This window comes from Macaca thibetana, chromosome 5 (assembly GCF_024542745.1).
Source record: "Macaca thibetana thibetana isolate TM-01 chromosome 5, ASM2454274v1, whole genome shotgun sequence".
Classification (NCBI taxonomy): Eukaryota; Metazoa; Chordata; class Mammalia; order Primates; family Cercopithecidae; genus Macaca; species Macaca thibetana.
This window is the reverse complement of record NC_065582.1, coordinates 6828087-6853878: the sequence shown is the minus strand read 5'-3', so window position 1 is coordinate 6853878 and position 25792 is coordinate 6828087. Positions and strand designations below refer to the sequence as shown.

The 25792-nt window shown below is 39.4% G+C and overlaps 1 protein-coding gene and 1 pseudogene across 3 annotated transcripts in view; one reads left to right on the top strand and one right to left on the bottom strand.

Annotated features, from left to right (window-relative positions):
* The window catches only part of WWC2 (WW and C2 domain containing 2), a 217444-nt gene that overhangs the window by 64879 nt on the left and 126773 nt on the right, over nt 1-25792 (top strand). The window lies entirely within an intron of this gene.
* On the bottom strand, nt 11807-12003 carry LOC126955918 (uncharacterized; annotated as a pseudogene).

Sequence of the window (25792 nt, the reverse complement as noted above, 5' to 3'; positions counted from 1 at the left end):
AGTGTCAGGGACACATTCATGTCAGGGCTTTGGAAGGGCCTCTTGACTGGGGTTTGGTGTGTGGAGAATGGAGAGCTGAGTTGGGAAGCCTTTTCTTTCCTCCTAAATTCCACCCTGATAACAACAGAAAAGCATCTTTGGCCTCTAGGACATGAAAATATTTGAGCATCAAGGGTCAGGTGCTAGGCTTGAGAAGCTATTTAAGCCAGGCTAAATACAACTTTAGTGGAGATGTGCTGAGAAATAGGTACACTGTTTCTTTTAGTAACTAGTGTTTAATTTTTAGAGAACACAGCAGGCCTTTTGAAGGCAGTTTAAGGAATGGGTGTGGAAGGGGGTGTGGGGGAAGGAAATCTCAGCAGAATGCTTTTAGATATTTCCTGTTATATAAATGCTACATACTTCTCATGCCTTCAGTCCTATCATAGCAAATAGGACTGAAACCCATTGAGGCTTAGATTTAATTACTGTTACAAAGAATGTAGAAACTATATAGGTAATCAAAGAACCTTTAAGACTGTCACCAAATGCAACTTTTTCTTTTTCATCTAAATCTTATATTGTGGAATTTGAATGTGGTGTGATGAAATACACTTGGACAAAAAATCAGAGTGTTTGATTTTTTAAAAATGGTTTTGTTTAGTTCATAAGATTTTCTGTTGTAGTAAGAGTCTGTCTTCAGGTAGACATTCCAGATGACAAAGTGTCTCGTTTATGGAGTCCCCAAAATAACTCGATACGTTTATCTAGCTGTATTTTAATGTGTGCTTGTGATGAAGAGTGCTACACTGATATAATACTTTTAGTATCTACATGTAATTTAATAAATTGAGATCTTACGTTAGTAATGAGAACTTAAAAATTAAATCTTTCTACTTCTAATTTTGTCCTACTTTCTTTTTTTCTGTCATTTGTGTTCCTCTCTCCCCCAGATATAGCCAGCTTTATCTGTACTAGTGGCTGAAAGACACAGCTAATGAAAGCTTTTTTTTTTTCTCTGCTTTGATTTCAGGGAAATTGATAGAATTGGGTAAGGCATTTGAGGCATTTGTCCACTGTAGCCTGTGGCATTCATGGATGAGAATAGCCATTGAACTTGTAATGTTTTCTTTATATGCGTGCCATATCTGTCAGGTTCATTGCAGTGCTCCTATGTGGGCAGAATGTCTCGATTCCAGAACTGGCTGTCACTTGGCTGCTCATTCTGGACGGGGCCTCTCGCTTTTGGGAACCATAGTGTTTTGTAAAGTGGAGCCTCATTATATCTATCTCACGGGATTTTTTTACATATAAAGGAGTTGGAATACATGAGTGAAGCAGGCCTGAGTTCATGTATATTTGAAACATGCTTCAGCAGGACCATGAGAAGTCTTTCTTAGTTGGTGAACAATCGTGAGTCATTTACTCATTTGTTTTTAAAATTAATTCAACCAGTATTTGTTGAGTATGTACGATGTCTGTTGCTCTGTGTACTCTGAAGTATACAAATATCAGTGATTACAGCCCTGGATCCTCAGGTGTCTAGAGTATATAACTAGAAGGTAGTCAATATCATAAGAAAGGTACGATCGAATGCTTTGGGATCCAGGGTCGCCAAAATCTTGTCAGATAAAGAGGTAATCTCTCAGCTCTGTGTCCTGAGAGCTAAAGCTCTTCTAAGTTGAAACAACGCTTTTCCTGAACGATCTCCTCACAAATCAGAAGCACACAGTTCTGTAGATCTTGCACCAGAGCTTAGACATGTAGTTGTTACCAAGGCACCGAGTGGTTGGGCAATATGGTTTCTGTCCCAGCCTGTATGACATCATATATGGATTTGTCATTTGCACCACGGAAGTTTCACATCAGGACAAACCACCGTGGTTTGTGAACATGGGACATCTCTAAGGAAGACAGAACTTTCATATGGCCACGGAGTGTGTTTCTTCTCTGTGTGAACTCGGGTGTTGATTTGTAAAAGGCACGTGCTGATTCGAGGAAACCTAATTTTATATACTGGAGTTAGACATACCTAGGAAATAATTCATCCATTAGACATTTGTTGAGAACCTACTGTATGCTACACATTGTGGGGATAATGATGACTCAAGCTAGTTAGGGAGAATAAAGCCTTTTATACACATAGTTTGAATACACGCAGAAATGATAAGTGAGAAGAGATACACATGAAAAGTGTGGCAGAGATTTACGGGAGAGAGGGATTATTTCTGATAGATGTGCATTTGAGTTGGGCTTTGCCTGGAGCTATCATATCTCCCAGTCTGCTTGCGTCAGCCCCAGTTTGCTCTGGATGTCCTAATGTCCCATCCAATTAACATCTTTCTGGTCAAAATTATTCCAGTTTGTGTGATAAATTATATGGATGGTCCCCGTAGCTTTGATAATCAGGTAAGACTTGGCTTAGTGGAGATAGAGAACAGTCTAGGTAAAGATAAATGGCATAAACAAAAAACATGGGTGATGGAACACTTTGGTGCACTTAGAAAAAACATGTTTAGTTTGACTGTAGCTTTGGGAACAGGAAAGGGAATCTCTGGAAATGAGGGTTGGGAGGTGAGTTGAGGTCAAATTTTGAGTATCCTGAATGCCAGACTAGATACCTTGATTTTATGTAGCTGGCAATGGAAACCTGTGATTTTTTTTTTTTTTTTTTTTTTTGAGACGGTGTCTCACTTTGTGGCACGATCTCAGCTCACGGTAGCCTCTGCCTCCTGGGTTCAAGCAATTCTCCTGCCTCAGCCTCCTGAGTAGCTGGGACTACAGGCATGTGCCACCATGCCCAGCTAATTTTTTTGTACTTTTAGTAGAGACAGGGTTTCTCCATGTTGGCCAGGATAGTCTCAATCTCTCAACCTCGTGATCCATCTACCTCGGCCTCCCAAAGTGCTGGGATTACAGGCATGAGCCACCGTGCCCGGCTGACTTTTTTTTTTTTTTTTTTTTTTTTTTTTTTTTTTTTAAGATTTAGAAAGATCCTTGTATCTACTTCCAGATATACGAAAGGGCTCTTTTGGATAACAGGGATTTAAAACAAAATTCTTAGGACCCATTGCCAATTAAGGATCATTTAGGTATTTTTCTAAATTAGTGGGAAAATAAGATATAAATTACTACAGTGTACCGTGAAATGTCACAAAACCTAAAAAAATCATTAAGTTTTAGAGCATGAATTGACTTTGGATCTTTGAGTCAACATTATCATTTTATAGAAGAAACTTGGCAATCAGACAGATTGTTAAATGTCAAAACTCTCCCAGCAAGCTATTCGTAGAGATGGGGTTAGAACCTAGATGCTCTGATTTCTTGTGCAGTGGGTATTTAACTTTACTATAGAGCTTTATTTTGGAGACTCCATTATTTACTTTTGTTGGGGTCACATCAATGTCTGTGTCTTGACTTAGTTGTGATGGAACTAATCATTCCATCCCTGGGTGTCATTGCCTTTGTGTGCACTGGCTGTGGCAGAAATTGTTAAGGATAAAAATGAAAAAATGAAGACAACAGATGCCATTCTCATTCAGTGAAGTAAGATTTTAAATTATGGCATGTGAATACAAGAGTTTAAAAACTGTCTTTAAATATGAAATGTCATTTTATGACATATAGTATTATAATTTTTTTTTTTTTTTGAGACAGAGTTTCACTCTTGTTGCCCAGGCTAGAGTGCAATGGCATAATCTCGGGTCACTGCAACCTCCGCCTCCCGGGTTCAAGCAGTTCTTCTGGCTCAGCCTTCTGAGTAGCTGGGATTTCAGGCATGCGCCACCACGCCCGGCTAATTTTGTATTTTTAGTAGAGATGGGGTTTCTCTATGTTGGTCAGGCTGGTCTTGAACTCCCGACCTCGATGGTCGGGATGCCCGCCTGGGCCTCCCAAAGTGCTGAGATTACAGGTATGAGCCACCTCGCCCAGCCTCTAAAATTTATATGTGCATATTTAAAAAACATTCAGAAGTTATAAAATCAACAGAATTGATCAGTTAGGTATAAACTTACAAATCATTGGCACATGAAACTTTTAATTTTACTTAATCATTATTGATGCTCCTTGAAATTTTATGTGTTGCTATAAAGCTGTTAAAAGTTGAGGAAGGACTGACAGGTATGCTTCATGTGTTTTTTACACATTTATCGAAGACTGGAAAACCTGCTAGAAGAATTCTAAAAGAGCTGTAACACGGACTCAAAGCTTTTAGAAGAATTTTTTTTTTTTTTTTTCGTAGAGGTGGCATCTCACTATGTTGCCAGACTATTCTTGAACTCCTGGCCTCAAGTGATTCTCCTGCCATGGCCTCCTAAAGTCCTGGGATTACATGTGTGAGCCACTGCACCTGGCCATGTTTTTCTTAATCATTATATTTTTAGGTGGCCATCAGAGAGACCCTGTAAAAAATAGGATTTTGGTATGACCATGGTATACCTAAATAATAGGATGAATATCTTCATGCATATAAGCCTAATTTGTTTATATAATATAGTATTTATGTTAAAGGAAGCAAGTAATTTTAGAGATTTAAGACTGTGCATAAAGAAGCATTAAATAAAGTGCTACAAGTTCCTCTCAAACCAGTGAATTACTAAATTTCTAATAATTGTATTATCAAATAAGTATTCATGTAAAATTATGTTTTCATTGCAGGAACACTTTTGAAAACTGGATTTCTAGCTTACTTTAATATAAACAATCAGGTAGACATTTACCTAAGTAGAGAAGCTGCTATAAATCAATACTTTCTCATGGATACTAATTTGAGCTTCGAAAGAACAGTATAATTCAAAGGATGCTTTTATTTGGAAAGTAGGTTTCCAGGTTACTTGAAGGATAGTTGGTTTGTTGGGAAAAGTGAACAGAAAGCTATAGCAGAAATAATGCTGAGACGATTAGTATTCCAGATGCTTATTAACTTAAAAAGGCACAAGCATTAGATAACAGTTTCTGGGCCCTTTGCCGGAGATCGATTTCCACTGTAGAAAATAGTGGGTCAGGCTTGACCCATTATCTGTCTGAAAACAGATTCAGGAGGCAGACACCTAGAGTCATAGTGGGGAGTCCAGCTAACCAGTTCAGCCTCACAGAGGCTCGAAGTGTATAAACTAAAACATTCCATAGCCTTGCATGAACATGCTCTTCAGACACCTGACGACAGTTTCAGGGGCTTCCTTGGACAAACTTTCCAGCTCTCAAGTCCTGGAGTCAGTCATTAGGATGCCTGTGGGGTACGTGGACAGTGGGTGGGGTAAAGAGAAGTGCACTTTTGAGGAGAGCAGGTTTGGGAACATGTATTGCAAAAGGGTTGGCACAGAGAGAGGTAAAAGTCCTGAAGGTGAAACCTGGGAAGCCTGGGATGCTGAGATGCACTTTTGTGACATGATTCTGCATTTCTATTGATTTTCGTACTATTTATCGAGAGCATGGTAGAAATAACAGGGAATAGAAATAAATGGTCATCATGTTGTGATTTGTTTATGTATTTTTTTTAAAGTGACAGGGTCTCGCTCTGCCAGCCAGACTGGAGTGCAGTAGCACGGTCATAGCTTACTGTAACCTTGAACTTCTCAAATGATCCTTCTGCCTCAGCTTCCTGAGTAGCTGGGACTACACCAGCTAATTAATTTTTTTTTTTCCAATAGAGACAGAGTCTTGCTATATTTCCTAGGCTGCTCTTGAACTCTTGGCCTCAAGTAATCCTCCTCTCTCAGTCTCCTATTATGACATTTAGAAAAAGTAATTTCTTCAAATCAATTTGGTTTTCCACTTTGTAAAATGAAGAGAGAAGGCTGGGTGCGGTGGCTCACGCCTGTAATCCCAGCACTTTGGGAGGCCGAGGCGGGCGGATCACAAGGTCAGGAGATCGAGACCATCCTGGCTAACACGGTGAGACCCCGTCTCTACTAAAATACAAAGAAATTAGCTGGGCGTGGTGATGGGCGCTTGTCATCCCAGCTACTGGGAAGGCTGAGGCAGGAGAATGGTGTGAACCCAGGAGGCGGAGCTTGCAGTGAGCCAGGATCACGCCACTGCACTCCAACCTGGGCGACAGAGCGAGACTCCGTCTCAAAAAAAGAAAAAATGAAGAGAGAAGGTAACTGATGAGAGCTTACAGTGACATCCATTATTTCAGATGCAACCATAAGGAAGCTTTTCTAATCAACGGCCTTCATTTCTTCTTTGTACTGTTTACAGGGTTCTTAACACGAACTGCCTTAGGTTATAAACATTTCTGCATGTGCCTTATCTTTCTAATTAGACTCAAGCTTTCCAATTAGCCTCATGGAGAGCAGGGTCAAGGGTTAAAAAATAAAAGTGAAAACATTTATGGTGTGATTTAACTCTGTATAGAATACTTTTCATATATATTATTTGGTGTGTTTTAACAATATATTGACTGGGATTTCCAAATGAAAGCTAGAAGAACAAGGTATAATATTTATGTTTCAAAATTTGATTTAAGATTCACTAGAGTTTAGTTATACTAAAAGTCTATATTGGTAATATCTTCATATATTTATATTGTGTATTTTGGAGTACTGAAAAATATACTTTACATAATCTCTGAGCAAATGTAACTAAAATTTTAAGAGATTTCTTTAGAGGTAAATTTGAAATCAGCAAATAAACATGGTAGGGAAAGTTTTCTGACTTTTAAAATTAAAATTGGAAACTTAGTGGAAGATTTTAAAACTTTACGTTAATCAAAGTTGTGTCTGTAAATGATTAACAAACACTCAACTAGGTTCCCAAAGCAAAGACAGGCGTCCTGTGACCCACTACTCTCCTCCACACTTGACTGACTCTCTCTAGAGTCAACCACATTTACGTATTTAAAAGTTTCTTTTGGTATTTGCTGCTGTGTTTTTAAATAACTTTATCTACCTTGACTTTTCAGCTTTGGATTTTGAGAACTGACTTCCCGCCCTGGTTGAGGACTCAGCTTTCTTACTGTTGCCTTCCTCATGTACACGCGCTTCCCTCCCCTCATCCTCTTGGTGTTTTCTGTCACCTTGTAAAGAAATCAGTAGTCTATGTTTACATTTTTATGACTATGTAAATATTATTCATGGATGACCTATCTGGTGTACTATGATTGCATTTCCTTTTGTTTTCTCTGTAGTTAATAATCATCTCTTTTTTCCATTGGCTTACTTCTCTATATTCCTATTACCAATTTGCGGCCAGAATTATAAATCTCCTTTCAGTACATTCCAACACGCTATGTATTCTATTGGTTTGGAACCTCCTGCACCTTCTGTTCTTAATCTCCAGTTTGTCCTGGTTAATCACTGTAACTGCTGCAGACTGTCATCCAATGGCCTCCTTTACTGTCATCTTGCAGGTTTCATTTGTCATTTTCCTGTGTTGAGTGCTCATTTTCTGGCGTCGTGTCTTCCAGTTTTCTCGGTTTATTCTCTGTTTTGGTGGAGCTGCATTGGAAAGGGAGCATAGATTTGCTGAGGCTTTGCATCTGCACAAATGCCATCATTCTCTCATATGTGATTAATATTTTAGCTAGGGATGTAATTCCAGGTTGGAAGTAATTTGGAGTAAAAATTTGATGGTACTGCTTTACTGACTTGTAGCTTCCAATGTTGTGTTTGAGAAGTCTGATGCTTTTTTTTTTTTTGGTTATTTGTTTGTTCCCTCATTGTGACCTGATTCCTCTCTGAAGATTTTAGGTTTTGTTTTTGCCCCTACGTTCTAAAATTTCACAGCGTTGGCGTTGATGTAGGCCTTTTGTAACCATTGTGCTAGGTGGGTCATATATGATCGAGAAACCAGTGTCATTCAGATTCAGTTTAGGGAAATTTTCTTGCACTAGTACTTTGATAATATTTTTCTCTTTGTATTTACTACGTTCTCTCTCTCTGGAACTCATGCAAGTCACCTATTAGACCTCCTAGATTGGTTGTTCACTTTCCCTATCTTTTCCCTTCTTACTCTTTGGGAAATTTTTTAAACTTGATCTTTTAATTTGTCAGTAGATCGTTTCTGCCATCATATTGTTCATTTCCAGGAATTTAAAAATTCTTTCCTCCAAATATTTATGTATGTATTTATTTACCTCCTCTCCCCTCCTCTCCTCCCCTCCCCTCCCCTCCTCATCTCACAGGGTGCTCTGTCACCCAGGCTGGAGTGCAGTGGTGCAGTCACAGCTCACTGCAGCCCTGACCTCCCAGGCTCAAGTGATCCTCCCACCTCATCCTCCTGAGTAGCTGGGACCACAAGCATGCACCACCATGCCTGCCTAATTTTTAAATTTCTTTGTTTTTGTGGAGGTGGGGTCTTGTTATGTTGCCCAGGCTGGTCTCAAACTCTCAGGCTTAAGTGATCTTCCTGACTTGGCCTCCCAAAGTGTTGGGATTGCACACATGAGCCACCGTGCTTGGCCATATATTTCTATTTTGATGGTAACCTGTTCTGTCTCTCTGAAGATGCTATTTGAAGTTTTCTTCAATATCTCTGAAGAAATGAATTCTTCAGTTTTATTTTTTCAGTGTTGTTTTAGTTTCTGCTTTCATTTTGGGGGACTAGTATTCTTAGCTTTTGCATTTGAGATAAGTAATACCAACCATTCTGGTTCTTCACTCCTTCCAGGCACAGGAGACAGGATTAACTTCCCTGCCTCCTTGTGACTTGTTTTGGCCAGTGGATTGCAAACAGGAGTGATGTGCACATCTCCCCTACTTGGGTGATTGATGCTTGTGTCGAGATTGGAGATGCCACAAGCACCCAAGATGCAGTCTGGAATGCTCCACACTGAGGGGGCCACACTGAGCTGCCCGGGGATTCATCCAGAGCCACTTTGGACTTGGCTTGAATGGGAAGTAAACGTTTATTTTTTTTAACCACTGAGACTTTGGTATTGTTTTTTATTGCAGCGTTATCTAGCCTGTCCTGACTGAGACAGCTCTCAGTCATATTTAAGAATGAGGCACAAAAAGCTGTTTGGAAGCTCTCTACTAGTGGGTGGGGTAGTCATGTGGCAGTGATCTGGCTCAGCGTTTCCATTAAGGCACTCCCAGATGTTAATGTCAGTGGCTCTTTTCTCTTGGTCTGGTTAGTTTTCCCAGGAAAACCCTCCAATTCTCCCGCCTGACATATGTAAGCCCAGCTCCTGGGCTCTGCAAACTGAGTAATGGAAGTAGGGCTTGGGACGCTTGCTGTTCAGTGTGTGCACACTCTCTTACGCTCCCTCTTTTTAATAAGATACTCCTTTCAGCAGTCCCAGCCACCTGGAAGTCCACAGCCCATCTGATTAAGTCTTTCTAGAGAATAAACCTTCTGTTTCTGCGCAAGTTGGGCAAAGGCAGGCGGGGGGTCTGACTGCTTCTTAACAGACTGCTGGCGAGACCTCCATGGTCACACCCTCTGTCTGAAGTCTTTGGTGCTGGAATTCCTGAGCCATTTCAGACTTTTGCAGTATGAATTGATCTGCTGCTGGGCTTTCTCTGTTACTAACCTAGGCTTTCTGTTTTTCACATCTGCTGAATCACTTACCACACTGCAGTTGGCTCCCCACTGTCCCAAATTTTGTTGTTCTCATCCACTGACTTTCCCATTGTCCTTTTGTGTTTATGCCTTTTTAAAAATCCCCTTTCTGCTATTTTCTAGAGGGAATGTAGGTAAGCACATATATTAAATCTACATAGTGTTTACTGGAAGTTCTTTAATAATGAATTTTATCCTCCCCAATTTTTATTTTGAAAATTTTTAAACATAAGAAAAAATGAAAACAGTAGAATGGACACCATTGTATATATTCTGCTCTTAGATCTGACAATTAACTTTTTGCCAATTTTATCTCCTTTTCCTCTTCCTCCTCCTCCTCCTCCTCCTCCTGCTCCTCCTCCTCCTCCTCCTCTCTCTCTCTCTTTTGCTCTCTTTCTCTCTCTCTGTAATATTCTACAAGTATATATGGTATATGTAAGATAAATATATCTATGTCTATATTTTCTCTCTTGCTGTAACATTTGAAGGTAAGGTACAGATATTATGACCCTTCACTTCTAAATAGTTCGGCATACATTTCCCCGTATATATGGTATATGTAAGGTAAATATTATTTATGTCTATATTTTCTCTCTTAGTGTAACATTTGACAGTAAGGTACAGACAGCTATTATGACCCTTCACTCCTAAATAGTTCAGCATACATTGCCCAGGAACAAAAATATTCTCTTACAGGACTATAATTATCGTACCTGTGAAAATTTAAAAAAATAGTTCCATAACGTCATCTAACATCTATCATATCTAACATCATCTAACATCTAGCATAAATTGTGTAGTTTCAAAATTTCTTATTTATTTATTTATTTATCTTTTTGTTTTTGTTTTTGAAACAGTGTCTTTGTTGCCCAGGCTGGAGTGCAGTGGTGTGATCTTGGCTCACTGTAGCCATGATCTCTTGGGCTCAGGTGATCCTCCCACCTCAGCCTCCCAAGTAGCTGGAATCACAGGCACACACCACCACCCCCGGTTAATTTTTTGTATTTTTTGTAGAGATGGGGTTTTGTCGTGTTGTCCAGGCTGATGCCAAACTCCTGAGCTCAAATGATCTGCCTGTGTCAGCCTCCCAAAGTGCTGGGTTTACAGGTGTGAGCCACCATGCCTGGCCTCAAAAATTCTTTTGTAACTTTTTTTCCCTTAAAAATTGTGATCCCATTGTGGTAAACATGCTGCAACTGGTTCTCTTTTAGACTAGAACAATTCCTCAAAGCGTCGTTTTTTGTACTTGATTTTTTGCTTTTAATTAATCTTGAACAGAACTAGCACCCATAGAAAAGGATAAATAAAGATGAGTCCCTGATAAGGAGATGTTTGTGAAAGCACTGGGAAACAGCACATTTTATTTTTTTAATGGTTTGTTTTTCTAACCCAGGTGCTACTAAGCTAAAACTTAGCCAAGCAATGCTTTGCACATTCAGTTAAAATAAAGAAGCAGTATTTGTCTTCACTGTGATGAGGAACTATATTTAGAGTTTTCCCAGCCCACCCCGCTTCACCTTGCATACTTTGCCAGCATTCAACCTCATGACTTATGTTTGCTTCAAATTGAATTTGAGTCTAAGCTCAAAGGGCATGCGTTTTTGTTTATGACTAAGGGCCGATCTCTGAAGTTAGTATAGTTATCAAACATTCCTCACATTCCATATGTCTGATTTTTAGTGCTTGGAGGATCTGGTGCTATGCCAGAGGAACATAGAGGCTAGAGAGCACACGGAAATACCACCGAAGAAAGTCTCCGTGGAAGCTATCAAAATTCAATCATATGTTTAAATAGCAAAGCAAATAGTAGGTATGGGATTGATTTGTGGCATGTTAGTACCATTCTTTAGGCTGCTTAGGAACATTTCTTAGTTTTCTGTTGATTCTTGAAATTCCAGCCCTGGAACTTAAAAAAATCTGTGATTCTTTCAGTTTGTCTTTTAATTGTACTCAGGGACAGGATGAGGAGTTTTTTTTATTTTTTATTTTTATTTATTTTTTTGAGATGCAGTCTCACTCTGTCGCCAGGCTAGAGTGCAGTGGTGCAATCTTGGCTCACTGCAACCTCCACCTCCCAGGTTCAAGCGATTCTCCTGCCTCAGCCTCCTGAGTAGCTGGGATTACAGGCGCCAGCCACCATGCCCGGCTTATTTTTGTAGTTTTAGTAGAGATGGGGTTTCGCTATGTTGGCCAGACTGGTCTTGAACTCCTGACCTCAGGTGATCCACCCACCTCGGTTCACCAAAGTGCTGGGATTACAGCCGTGAGCCACCAGGCCCAGCCCTTTTATTTTTATTTTTGTACTTTTTAATTTTTTTGAACCACTCAGACTTCATCCTTTCCTTCTTACTCTCACAGGGGAAGAGAAGAATGATCATCAGTGGCAAATGGCAGCTGCAGCCAAGCAACACCAGCCTCAGACTCAGGGCAGAACGCCGTGCCCTCCTCGTGGAGGAGTTTTTCAATGCTGCAAAACAAATACTTGCAAAAGCTAAGCGTGACTTAGTGTATGGTCGGAGGGGTCACCATTGCAGATGTAGTGGTCACCAGAAGATAGGTTCATTGAACACGTGATGAATGAGCAGCAGTCGCTGTTCTAGCCACTAAGGACTACAGTGGTGGACAAAATAAGTCATGGGGAGGTAGGAAGGAGGACTAGAGCAATAAAGGAGATAAATTCAGACATGGTAATAGCATTAAAGAGATAAACTGTATGACATGATAGATAGTGAGTACTTTAGATAGACTCATGCATTGGTCAGCTCTGCTGGGGTAATAAGCAACCTATAAGTATGTGACTTCCACAAGTGTCTCCTTCTAGCTCGTATTATGTTGTCAACTAGAGAATAAAGAGAAATAATCATGTAAGTCAAAAATCTCAAGGCTGAGGATCATGAATGCTCTGTGAAATCGTTTGGTCACTAAAAATGTGTTTAGAAAAAAATTCAAATTGGTCTTGGTGAAATATATGCATAACACAAAAGAGTCAGATTATGACAATAAAAATAGAACCTTTGTAAATTTAATAGAAAACAATTTAATACAAAGAAATCAAAGAAAGAAATTGTAGGACCTTTGGTCAGAAGCTCCTTTGGTGTTTAACAAGGTTCAAGAGTAAATAAGGATGTTTCCTCTTCTTAATAAAGACATTATATATAAAAAAGTGAACATTTTGTAGAAACAGACTGTAATAAAAACTTGAATCTAAGTTTAAAATGCCTTAGATGATGTTAGGAAAAAAAAAAGAGTAACATTTATGAACATGGGCATACATTTTTTGGATGTCTGTAAATAGTCATCTTTGAATTGTTAAGCATGCTTTCTGGTATGTGCTTTTTCTCTGGCCTGAGAAGCTACAGGGGCACCGAGACTGACTGACTGACTCATTTACCTTCCTAATGCTTTTTTTGGGAAGCAGTTAGACTTGGTTTAATTGTCCAGTAATCTGGCCAGATGCCTCCATGATCTTCACATTCTGGAAGGCCCGTGCTTAACTGAATTTCTTCTTCACTTTAGGACCCTGGAGGGTAACTCCATTTAGGTCAATTATGTAGAGATCCCTTAGTTAAAGACCGGGCCCTACTAACAGCATCACTATAGCATTAGGACATTTGTTCAGTTAAATCCCACAGAGCCTCAATGTTCATGTGGCCAAACTAACATACTTTCTTCTTGCATTTATCCAGGCAAGATTAAGAGTTGAGATATACTGAAGTAACACCAACTTCACATTATGAACATTTTGAAATTTATTGTGAAATTCATTTGTTTTGTCTCTAAATGTAACAATAGCTATAGACTACAAAAAAAGTTAAAATCAGGGCCAGGCATAGTGGCTGATGCCTGTAATTTCAACTCTTTGGGATGCCGATGTGGGAGGATCACTTGAGCCCAGGAGTTTGAGACCAGCCTGGGCAACACAGTGAGACCCCGTTTCTAAAAAAAAAAAAAAAAATTTTTTTTTAAATTAGCCCGGCATAGTGGCACATACCTGTAATTCCTAGCTTACTCTTGAAGCTGAGGCAGGAGGATCACTTGAGCCCAGGAGTTCGAGGCTGCAGCAAGCTATGATTATGCCACTGCACTCCAACCTGGGCAGTAGATCAAGACCCTAAAGTCCCTGAAGTCTTCCTGTGCTGCCCAGAATCTCTTTAAAAAAAAAAAAAAGGTAAAAATCAGAGGATGGAACTGAAGCACCAGATACTTCCCCACAAGCTATTAAGGCTGAGTTAGTTCTTATAACTCTCCCCTGACAGCAGCTGTGCCAGGGTGCTTGCTGCATGGAAGCTAGGACTCAGTCTGATCTAGCTGAACCCTCCCTTTGGAAGCAGCAGGCTTCAGGGCACATAACCGAGAACAACAGGTTAAGGCTAAGGCACCATGGCCCGAAGTCCCCTTAATGCAGGAGCTGCATAGCAGGCGGTGCTTTCCAAGGTTAACTTTATGAATCTGTGTCTGAGTAAAATACTTGTCAGTATCTAAGTTAGGGCTCATTCAAGGATATTCAATACAGTGTTGTTTTGGATACAATTAAAATGGCTATCATCAGTACCAGACTATACTGGAAAGGCTAAACTGTGTTCTAAGCTTATTATAAAAGATGCTCCCGTGAGAGAAAATAAAATTAAAAAAAATAAACTTACTGTAAAAAATGAGGTAGCAACAGGAAAAGTCTCATAAATTATGTTGCTGAATGAGAAGAATGAACTTCAGAACGATGTGCACAGTATATTATATTTTCTAGGCTGTATGTAGAGAAGGGCCTGCAAGAACACATACTGCCCCAGTGGTCGTGGATACTTCTGAAGAGAGGAGTGTGAGAACTGGAATGAGAGCTGGTGCTCAAAGAGACGTAGCATTATCCACAATAGTTTAATATTTTACAAGCAGGGCATATTCATGTATTTTTTAAACTAAAATCTTGTATTGAAAGTAAGATTTTTTAAAATACTTTATATTCTAGGGTACATGTGCACAACGTGCAGGTTTGTTACATATGTATACATGTGCCATGTTGGTGTGCTGCACCCATTAACTCATCATTTACATTAGGTATATCTCCTAATGCTTTCCCTCCCCCCACCCCACAAGAGACCCCGGTGTGTGATGTTTGCCTTCCTCTGTCCAGGTGATCCCATTGTTCAGTTCCCACCTATGAGTGAGAACATGTGGTGTTTGGTTTTCTGTTCTTGCGATAGTTTGCTGAGAATGATGGTTTCCAGCTGCATCCATGTCCCTACAAAGGACACAAAGTCATCCTTTTTTATGGCTGCATAGTATTCCATGGTGTATATGTGCCACATTTTCTTAATCCAGTCTGCCGCTGATGGACATTTGGGTTGATTCCAAGTCTTTGCTATTGTGAATAGTGCTGCAATAAACATACATGTGCATGTGTCTTTATAGCAGCATGATTTATAATCCTTTGGGTATATACCCAGTAATGGGATGGCTGGGTCATATGGTACATCTAGTTCTAGATCCTTGAGGAATCGCCATACTGTTTTCCATAATGGTTGAACTAGTTTACAGTCCCACCAACAGTGTAAAAGTGTTCCTATTTCTCCACATCCTCTCCAGCACCTGTTGTTTCCTGACTTTTTAATGATTGCCATTCTAACTGGTGTGAGATGGTATTTCATTGTGGTTTTGATTTGCATTTCTCTGATGGCCAGTGATGATGAGCATTTTTTCATGTGTCTGTTGGCTGTATGTATGCCTTCTTTTGAGAAGTGTCTGTTTATATGCTTTGCCCACTTTTTGATGGGGTTGTTTTTTTCTTGTAAATTTGTTTGAGTTCTTTGTAGGTTCTGGATATTAGCCCTTTGTCAGATGAGTAGACCGCAAAAATTTTCTCCCATTCTGTAAGTTGCCTGTTCACTCTGATGGTAGTTTCTTTTGCTATGCAGAAGCTCTTTAGTTTAATTAGATCCCATTTGTCAATTTTGGCTTTTGTTGCCATTGCTTTTGGTGTTTTAGACATGAAGTCCTTGCCCATGCCTATGTCCTGAATGGTATTGCCTAGGGTTTCTTCTAGGGTTTTTATGGTTTTAGGTCTAACATTTAAGTGTCTAATCCATCTTGAATTAATTTTTGTATAAGGTGTAAGGAAGGGATCCAGCTTCAGCTTTCTACTTATGGCTAGCCATTTTTCCCAGCACCATATGTTAAATAGGAAATCCTTTCCTCATTTCTTGTTTTTGTCAGGTTTGTCAAAGATCAGAGGGTTGTGGATGTGTGTTATTATATCTGAGGGCTCTGTTCTGTTCCATTGGTCTATATCTCTGTTTTGGTACCAGTACCATGCTCTTTTGGTCACTGTTGCCTTGTAGTATACTTTGAAGTCAGGTAGCGTGGTGCCTCCAGCTTTGTTCTTTTGGCTTAGGATTGTCTTGGCAATGCAGGCTCTTTTTTGGTTCCCTATGAACTTTAAAGTAGTTTTTTCCAATTCTGTGAAGAAACTCATTGGTAGCTTAATGGGGATGGCATTGAATCTATAAATTACCTTGAGCAGTATGGCCATTTTCACGATATTGATTCTTCCTATCCATGAGCATGGAATGTTCTTCCATTTGTTTGTGTCCTCTTTTATTTCATTGAGCTATGGTTTGTAGTTCTCCTTGAAAAGGTCCTTCACATCCCTTGTAAGTTGGATTCCTAGGTATTTTATTCTCTTTAAAGCAATTGTGAATGGGAGTTTATTCATTATTTGGCTCTCTGTTTTTCTCTTATTGGTGTATAAGAATGCTTGTGATTTTTGCACATTGATTTTGAATCCTCCCTAACTCATTTTATGAGGCGAACATCATCCTGATACCAAAGCCTGGCAGAGACACAACAAAAAGAGAATTTTAGACCAATATCCCTGATGAACATCGATGCAAAAATCCTCAATAAAATACTGGCAAACCAAATCCAGCAGCACATCAAAAAGCTTATCCACCATGATCAAGTGGGCTTCATCCCTGGGATGCAAGGCTGGTTCAACATACAAAAATCAATAAATGTAATCTAGCATATCAACAGAACCAAAGAGAAAAACCACATGATTATCTCAATAGATGCAGAAAAGGCCTTTGGCAAAATTCAACAGCCCTTCATGCTAAAAACTCTCAATAAATTCGGTATTGATGGAACGTATCTCAAAATAGTAAGAGTTATTTATGACAAACCCACAGCCAATATCATACTGAATGGGCAAAAACTGGAAGCTTTCCCCTTGAAAACTGGCACAAGACAGGGATGCCCTCTCTCACCACTCCTATTCAACATAGTGTTGGAAGTTCTGGCCAGGGCAATCAGGCAAGAGAAGGAAATAAAGGGTATTCAATTAGGAAAAGAGGAAGTCAAATTGTCCCTGTTTGCAGATGACATGATTGTATATTTAGAAAACCCCATCGTCTCAGCCCAAAATCTCCTTAAGCTGATAAGTAACTTCAGCAAAAGTAAGATTTTAAAAACTATTTTCAAAAGACCACCAGCTGCTGTGTGGAGAATGGGTTGTAGAGGGATGAGAGTGGAAATGTAATAACTAGTTAGGAAGTTAATCCGGGCAAGAGAAGCTAATAGGTTGGATTAGAGAGGTGGCAGTGGAGAAAAATGTTGTAAATGAGTCTGTGTTCTGGAGGGTGAACCTGCAGGATGTTGATGGAGAGGGAGGCATCAAGGATGACCTCCTCCCGGGTCGTGATGTGAGCATCTGGGTTGATGATGGTACCATTTTCCAAACTGAGGTAATTTGGGGGAGGAATGGGACTGGGGAAGTGGTCGTGAGGGGGAAGTTAAGAGTTGTTTTTTATGAGTTGTTTGATATGGCCATTAGAGACATTGCTGTAGAATGATCAAGGAGATGCTCTCTGATAAATCTGGACCTCTAAGGGAATGTCTGTCTGGAAATCACTCACTCACGGTTTTCTCTAACAAACATTGACCGCTATGTACCATGTATGTGCTTGGCATGCAGAGATGAAAAAACCACTAGGAACCCAGTGAACTGAACAGAGAAGTCAACTAACAAATGTAATCAGTGTGAACTATTTGAATAGGAAAATACTTCCAAAGCTTAACAGTGTCACTAAATAGTGACAGCTTTGGGAACGTGATGTCTTCCCCAAGAAGATGATGTTTGAATTAATTTTTAAGGACATTGAATCTTAGAAGAAGACAATTGTTTTAAGTGTAAAACTGTAAAAGGGGCAGGACGGTGGAAAAGTGGAGGGAGAGAAGATGTTCCAGGTGGCGGGAACTGCACGTATAAAAGATATTTTTGCTACCTGTATATCAGGCCTACTGGCTTCTTCTTGACCTCTCCTGGGCTTCTTTTGTAGATTTTTTAGTAGTTGGTGTCACAGGCATCTGCAACGCAGATGTCCTGCCTCTGAACTGTGAATTAGTACTTCTACGCTTTGCCATCTTCTCTCATGATTTCCTTGTACTCATGAGGAAATGTAACAAGATGTTGTTGGTACTAGCTGACATTTCTTTCTTCTTAGATGTTTAATACTTGTAGAATACTGTGCCTGTAACTCATGCCAACTATGTTCTGAAACCTGGCCAGTCCCACCAAGCTTGAAGTCTATTTATTTATTTATTTTGCCTCTCAAAAGCTAGACTGGGATGCAAACATTTAGAGCAACATCATTCATAGTAGCTAGAAGTGGAAACAATCCATATATCTATCTGTAAACTGGTAAATGGATAAACAAAATGTGGTATCTGTGCAGTGGAATACCATTCAGCAATAAAAAGAATGAATTCTTAATGCATGCTATATAATAACATTGTATATCTTGAAAACATTTTGCCAAATGATAGAAGCTAGACACAGGAAACCACAAATTGTATGATGTTATGTGCAATTCCAGAAAGGGCAAATCTGTAGGGACAGGAAGTAGATGAGTGGCTGCCGGGGGCTGGGACAGGGAGATTTCCCACAACTTGAAAAGACTTACATGAACTACATAGTCTACAAATGTTGAAAAATATTAAGAAAAACCTATGGCACGAATGCATAAAATATATGTAGATACTAGACTGTTTTATTGTGTACTGCCATAAAATATACATACCATTATAAGACATTAAAATTTATCAGACCTTATGCACACATTACACACTGTACATGATGTCATTTGCAGTTGAGAGAAATGTAAACAAATGTGAAGAGGCAGTGTTAAATCATAACTGCATATAACTAACTATAGTATATACAATACTACTGTAATGATTGCATAGCCACCTTCTGTTGTTGTGGTGAGCTCAAATGTTGGGAGCATCTGCTTAAAGTGCCCTGTGATGCTAATCATCTCTGTGTGAGCAGTTCCTCTCTCTGGTAAATTGCATATCACAGTAAAAAGTGATTTCTCACGGTTCTCAAGTATTTTTCATTGTATTTAGTGCAGTCCCGCAAACCTTGAGTACACCATGGGACCCATACGAAGTGCCACTTGTGAAGCTGGAAGTGCTCCCAAGAAGTGGAAAAAAGTAATGACCTTACAAGAAAACGCTGAATTGCTTGATATCTACGGTAGATTGAGGACTGCAGCTTAGGTTTCCACCATTTCAGATGGACAATTCATGGTGTATAAACAGATAACCTAAACTTAAAACATCAATAAATATAGTACTGTAAATGTATTTCTTTTTCTTTATGGTTTTCTTAATGACTTTTTCTTTTCTCCAGCTTAATTTATTGTAAGGATACAGTATATAATACAGTGTACAAAATATGTTACTTGACTATTTCTGTATTGGTGAGGCTTCTGGTCAACAGTAGGTAATTAGTAATTAAGTTTAGGGGGAGTCAAAAGTTATATGAGAATTTTCAACTGTGCAAGGAGTTGGCATCTCTAACTCCTGCATTGTTCATAAGTCAACTGTACGTAAGTTTATACATGGACTGAAAAAATACCAAAGTATTGGAATATATGTCACTCTACAGGAAAGTGAAGCAAGGACTTTAATAACAGTTTGTTTTGTTATTTTCTGTATTCTTCGCAATGAGAATCTAATAACGTATAAAATGTGTATTTTTAAGTCAACATTGAAAATTATAGTATATGTAGAGTTTATTTAGTTTGATAACAAAATATGTATATTTTGTACATAGTATTATATCTACATGTGTATATATTTATTTAAAAAACATAGCCTAGAGTGAAACACATCATATTGTTAACTGGGATTACTCCTATGTAGAGAGGTTATGGAGATTTTTTAAAGTCCTCTCAATTTCTTAAGTTTTGATAAAAGTAGTATAGGTATATTTTAATCATTTAACCTCTTCAAAAGGGAAGTTGTGACCCTTCAGAAAGGTGTGTGCCATGTGTCATTTCTTTGTTGTCCTGACTGGAGCTCATTCTCCAGACTGAATACTCAAACCTCTTCTAGTCTTCGTCCACGAGCAATTATTGTCCACCATGAAATTTACTGGCTGTGTGTTGAACTACAGGTAGGGAATTGAGGCAGCCTTGGTGGATTTCTGTTATTTGTTTGGACGATAATCCTTTTTAAATTCTCTGCCTCTCTCAAACACTCCTACCTTCTTTGCTGGCATAGCCACTTAAAATTTCAGACTATTTTTCAAAACCGGATAATCTGACAAGCAAACATTACTTGGCACTTAGGAAAGAAAAAGAGATTCAGGTTAAAGTGTTTGTTTGACCACTTTGTTTTCTTCCATGGCATAAAAATACTTTAAAAACTTGCTGAATTATTGAAACACGTGAGATAAATTCTGTTATGTCTTTGTCACTTAAGTCTGTTTTCTGTTGAGATATTCATTGTGATACATAATGTAATGATAACAAAAATAAATCACAAGACCAAATATTTTGATGCAGCATTGAAAGATTTTCTTATGTCTTGTTCTGTTGTCAGGAAACATATGTATCAACTAACACCTTAATACCAGCCTTCATATTGTTATTTGAATAAATGCACATACTATCACTTCTGTGTAAATAGAACATTTTTGAAAGAATAAATTACAACCCTTTCATGATACAGTGGACGTTTTCTTTCTGCCTGCCTTCCTACTCTTCTTCCATTCAGTCAACATTTATCATGTGTCGACTGTGTATGAGATAAGCATTAGGCATTGTGCTAAAGAGCGAGAAGAAGGCAGGCTCCCTGCCTTTGAGAAGCTCAGAGTTTAGGCTAGAGACTGAGTCTGAGTGTAGTAACATGCCTTAGGTGGCAGCTGATCCCTGTGGATGTGGGACAAGATTCTTGCAACACAATCAAGAATAGTATTTCTAGGTTAAATGGAATTAACATTTTTAAAAATTTAAATATTTTTATTCCAAGTTCTGGGGTACATGTGCGGTAATGTCCAGGTTTGTCACATGGGTAAGTGTGTGCCGTGATGGCTTGCTGCACCTGTCATCTCATCACCTAGGTATTAAGCACAGCAGGCATTAGCTGTTTTCCCTAACGGTCTCCCTTCCGCCACCCGGAATCAACATTTTAATGGTTTTTTAACACTGCCAAATTGTTTCTTAAAAGGACTGTATCGAGTTACAAAGTCACCAGCAATGAATGAAAGTAGCTGATGCCCCACATCCTCACCAGAGTGAGTTTCATCACTAAGACAAAGCAAAACAGCCGGAAGCCGTGACTCATACCTATAATCTCCACACTTTGGGAGGCCAACGAGGGCAGATCACTTGAGCTCAGGAGTTTGAGACCATCCTGGGCATCAGACCTCATATCTACAAAGGAGAAAAAAGAAATTTAGCCAAGCGTGTTGGTGTGTACCCGTAGTTCCAGCTCCTTGGGAGGCTGAGGTGTTAGAATGGCTTCAGCCTGGGAGGTTGAGGCTGTAGTGAGCTGAGCCATGATCACCCCACTGCACTCCAGCCTCGGTGTCAGTGAGACCCTGTCTCAAAAAAAAAAAAAAGACATAAACTTGATATTTTAATAGGCTTAAATTTTAGCCTCATTGTTTTATTGTAGTTGGCATTTGTTTTTATTATTGGTGATGTTTAACATTTTCCCATGTGTTTTACTATCTTTTGTGAAAATATTCACTTAAAGTCTTGGCATTATTACATACTTGCTACTCCTTTTGAAAATCAACTTACTGAAGTGAAATTCACCTAATGTAAATTAACCATTTAAAATGATGAATTCAATGGCATTAACTACATTCACAATGTTGTGCAACCAACCCCTATATGTAGTTTCAGAACATTTTCATCATTCCTCCAAGGTACCCACTAAACAGTTTCTATTTGCCCCTTTCCTTGTCACCTGTCAACCACTAACCTACTTTCTGTTTTTATGCATTTGTGAACTATTTCATATAGTGGAATCATACAATATGTGATGTCTTGTTCCTGGCTTCTTTCACTTAGCGTAATGTTTTGGAGGTTCATCCATATTGTAGCGTATGTAAGTACTTCAGTCCTTTTTGTGACTGAATAATATTCCATTTCGTGTATATACCACAATTGTTTATCCATTCACCTGTCGATGGGAATTTGGGCTCTTTCCACCTTTTGGCTGTTATGAATAATGCTGCTGTTATCATGCACACACGTATTTATTCGAGTACCTGTTTTCACTTCCTTTAGAAGTAGACCTAGAAGTCGTAGTGTGGGATCATATGGTAATTCCATTTTAACTTTTTGAGGAATTGCTAAACCATTTTCTACAGAGGCTGCACCATTTTATGTTCCCACCCACAATGTACAGGGTTCCCATTTCTCCACATCCTTGTCAATACTCATGTCTTGTGTCTGTGTTTTTTTGATGATAGCCATCATAGTGGGTGTGAACTGGTGCTTCACTGTGGTTTTGATCTGCATTTCCGTAATAACTAATGATGTTGAGTACTGTTACTATTTGTATGTAAGTGAGAAAATGAAGGAAAAAGAAAGCCTCGCTCTTGAAGTTATTTTCAAATTAGTTAAGTATCCTTTGAAGAAAGGAAATGTTTACTGAAAATTAAATGAAGTGTCCTACTATTCCGAATAGGATGGCTGTTAAGCCATTAATTCTGTTTAAATATTTCGTCGTTTTCATAACAGAGATACTTGTAAAGCCTCCAGGTTTGTTTTTAACTTGAGCTTGTTTTCCATTTTTCTGTCACCTGGTTGGATTAGGGATCCAACCTGATTTATGCCTTTCAAACAGTAGCACTCAAGGTGAACTTCTGGTCCCTGAAGTTTACCGATCAGTATTACCTCAGAACTTAGAGATGTAAATCCTCAGGTCCTTCCCAAATCTACTGAGTCGGAAACTTTGAGGGCGACCCCAACAGTCTGTGTTTTCATACGCCTTTCAGTTGAGTCAGATCCGATGCACGAATAGGTTTCAGAACCGCTACTGTAAACCAACATTCTCAGGTTGATTCTGTGATAAACAGCTCTTGTGGGAGGTGTAATCCACAACGTTGGTCTCATTAGCACCAACTTTTTTTAGCTTAAGTAGTCAGACAATGTGAACAATTAACTTGGAATCATGTTATAACCTCCTATTTAAGAAAGCATAAAGCATACAGTTCTACCTAGAAATTGCAATTCAGTTTACAAATCATGTGAAAAAGAGGAAAGTATTTTTCAAAAGTGACTTTTGATCTTTGGCCAAATACTGAAGTAATTTAAGAGGCACATACCCATGATGTATATTTTTCCTGTTATTTGTAATTTTTCAATTTTTTGGCCCTGCTTTTCATGAGCTATGTTTCCTTTTATTTGTGACTAGACTTTATTTTTTACTTATTCAGAGCCAACATTGTGAAGGTTTTTAGTGTGAAGGCCTATGCAGCAGAGCTTGCAACCACCACTGCCCTATAGTACAAATGTTGACTGGAGGGAGACGTGTGTGTGACCCAAACACATGCTTGTTTGAAGAGGAGTGTTTATTTTTTTTCTCTGCACAGGCTATTCAAATGGAAAAAGTATATCTACTTTGCAGAGTTTTATGAGGATTTAACTCACACATTTATGTATATTAGAGCATGTGTGGTACATGATAAGCATTCAGTAAGTGTTTTATATTGTTAGTATAATTGCTATATGTAAAATTTGACCTTTTCTTTAACATAGAATATTGAAAGCATTGAAGCTTTTGCAAATACCATATCTGGATCCCAAAACCCAACAGCCTGAGCCATGTGCTTTTTCAAAGGCAAATCACCCACAAATACTGTCTTTCAAGAGTGTATTCATGAAGTAACTGTAGGATTAAGTGTTAGGTGGCAGAAGGGAAATTCTATGATAGGGCCTCCTAAAGTCCTCCTGTTTACAGCCTCTCGGTTAGGATGAGGGGATGGTTAGGAATGGTTAGTAAGTGAATGTCAAAAGAAGAGTCAGAAAGTTTGAGGAAAAGTTTTTTAGGGTAGGGGGGATTGAATATATTTATAGACTGAAGGAGAAAAAATTAACCATATGAGAAGAGATAAATATCAGATAATAAGAGATGGAGTGAGATTGCAGAGTGGAGAGGAGTGGCTGGGGTAAGGGCAGGAGCCTGGCAGGCTAGCCTGGAGAGGGGATGTGAAACATGTAGAGAGGAGTGGGGTGTGTGGGTCTGGGGAAGCAGACCTGGGAGACAACACAGTTGTGTTCAGATATTTGAAAGTCTGTCATGTGGAGGAGGTATCAAACTAGTTTTCCTTGGTACCAGGCGATGCATGCCAGCTATAGGATGACCAGACCTAGGACCAATAGAGGGGAGAATGTCTGAGGACCCAAGCAGGTGCAGACATGATGTGAACTAATCTGAAGAAATGATCCTGTTTAGGCTACCTCGTTATGTTTCCTGCCAGCTCTTGTAGCACTGGGTGAATCAGTTAAATCTCGGAGCAACAGTCTCCTTCCTAACCCGTTGCACCAGGCTAAGGGCCTTCCTGGCCAAGTCCTAGTGTGACAAATTAGTTATCTGCTTGGCTGTCCTTACCTTGGCTCCCCAGGGCAAGGACCGAGTCCTTTCCTTGTTATACCCCCCACTGCACACAGACAGGATCTAAAACGCAGGACTCTGTGACACATATTTTGTTTCACATAAAACACAAAATTCTGGATGTGTCACATACAGAATTAAGTCTGTAAAAAATGGGAATAGGGGCTGGGCGCAGTGGTTCACGTCTGTAATCTCAGCACTTTGGGAGGCCAAGGCAGGTGGATTACCTGAGGTCAGGAGTTTGAGACCAGCCTGGCCAACATGGTGAAACCCTGTCTCTGTTAAAAATACAAAAATTAGCTGGGCATGGTGGCGTGTGCCTGTAGTCCCAGCTATTCAGGAGGCTGAGCAGGAGAATTGCTTAAACCTGGGAGGCAGAGGTTGCAGTGAGCCGAGATTGTGCCACTGCACTCTAGCCTGGGTGACAGAACAAGACTCTGTCTCAAAATAATAGTAATAATAATAGGCCCGGTGCGGGAGCTCACACCTGTAATTCCAGCACTTTGGGAGGCCAAGGTGGGCGAATCACCTGAGGTCGGGAGTTTGAGACCAGCCTGACCAACATGGAGAAACCCCGTCTCTACTAAAAATACAAAAAAATTAGCTGGGCGTGGTAGTGCATACCCAGAATCTTAGCTACCCGGGAGACTGAGGCAGGAGAATCACTTGAACCTGTGAGGCAGAGGTTGCAGTGAGCCAAGATCGTGCCATTGCACTCCAGCCTGGGCAACAAGAGTGAAACTCTGTCTCAAAAAATAAATAAATAAATAAATAAATAAATATATATATATATATATTTTAAAAATGAGACTAGAAATACCCATTTTGAAGAATTGTTGTTAGGGCTAAATGAGATAACATATGAAACAACCTTGCATAAATCTTGGAACATAATAGACAACTAATAAAATTTCTTTCCTTTCTGAAAAAATTAATAGGTCACAAAATGATCTTCAAAATATTGGGTAAGTGTTCTAATAAACAATAATATAAGTCGCCAGATGCCTAAAAGGGCTCATGGCAGGAAGAATAGGGGAGTGAGGCTAGACTGGAGCCTCCAGATGTTGCCCAGTCTATTTTTTTGTCTTTAGGTAAAGTGATTTTAGGAAGAGGTGATTCTCCCCATTGTGACTTGTTCTTTTGTTTTGTTTTTGAGACAGTCTCGCTCTGTCACCCAGGCTGGAGTGCAGTGGTGTAATCTTGGCTCACTGCAACCTCCACCTCCCGGGTTCAAGTGGTTACCCTGCCTCAGCCTCCCGAGTAGCTGAGATTACAGATGCCCACCACCATGCCTGGTTAATTTTTGTAATTTTAGTAGCGATGGTTTTTCACCATGTTGACCAGGCTGGTCTTGGACTCCTGACCTCAAGTGAACTGCCTGTCTTGGCATCCCAAAATG